Source organism: Falco punctatus (assembly GCF_963210335.1).
Source record: "Falco punctatus genome assembly, chromosome: 7".
Lineage (NCBI taxonomy): Eukaryota > Metazoa > Chordata > Aves > Falconiformes > Falconidae > Falco > Falco punctatus.
Window position 1 is genome coordinate 44,894,994 of NC_137587.1, and position 935 is coordinate 44,895,928.

At 52.9% G+C, this 935-nt stretch overlaps 1 protein-coding gene across 4 annotated transcripts in view; it reads left to right on the plus strand.

Annotated features, from left to right (window-relative positions):
* Window positions 1–935, plus strand: part of TMEM179 (transmembrane protein 179) — a 95,012-nt gene that overhangs the window by 23,949 nt on the left and 70,128 nt on the right. The gene's annotated exons all lie outside the window — the stretch shown is intronic.

The window sequence follows — 935 nt, forward strand, 5'->3', positions numbered from 1 at the left end:
CGCCTGAGGCTGGTGTAATTATACGTGCACAGCTTGGATTAGAATCCAACCCTTGACATTAAAGAACCCTCAGTGATGATTTTCTTCCCCCCTAATCCCCAAGATTTATTTTTGAATAATGAGATCAGTGGTCTAAATAAAGGGTTTTGGTGGAAAAAACATTTCAAAGGTGCAATTTCCTGCTACCGGTTTTGCAGTGAGGGTACAGTTCAGGAGCATTTCTGCTTTATCAGGGCTCCAGCCATAATTTATTCACTGGGTTGACAACCTACCAGCATTCTTGGCAGGGACGTGGGGACTTCCCAGTTCCTCAGACCTCTTGTATACTGTGATTTGATGATACAGTAAATGCAGCTTTAGGGTTCTTAGTTCCAGAACAGAAAGACCAGAATGCTATGCCACAAAGTGCAGATGTTGCATAAACTCCTTCTGCCCGTCCAAGCATGCGCCGAAGGTGCTGCCAGTGTAGCCCTGCACGGATGAGCTTTGTGCCACATCGGCTGTTACCTGCCTTCCTGCAGCTGGAGAAACACCAGCCCAGGCTCTGACTTGTGCTTTCTGGCTAGCTGAAGGGATCCCATGCCTCTGCCTGGTGCAGATCCTGGTTACCCTGCTGAGTGCTGGGATGGAGCCCGGCTGCCCAGGGAGCTGCATCCCAGAGCTGCAGAGCTGGGCTTGGCTGTGGCTTGCCTAAAACCGGGCAACGCAGCTTCATTCTGTGAGGAAGGAGGGGAAGCAGACGGGGAGCTGGCATGGGGGATTCCTCCTCTCACTGGCACCCAGGGGCTTCATCCTCTGCTGGGATGCTGAGGAGGAACCACCAGCTTCTGCCAGCCCCGGGTCTCCCCTTGTTCCTCCTGCGTTGCGGGGCTGGGAGCCCCATCCTTCCTCAGCCTGCTTTAGAAATCTCCTCTGAGCATGCTGTGACTCCTTCC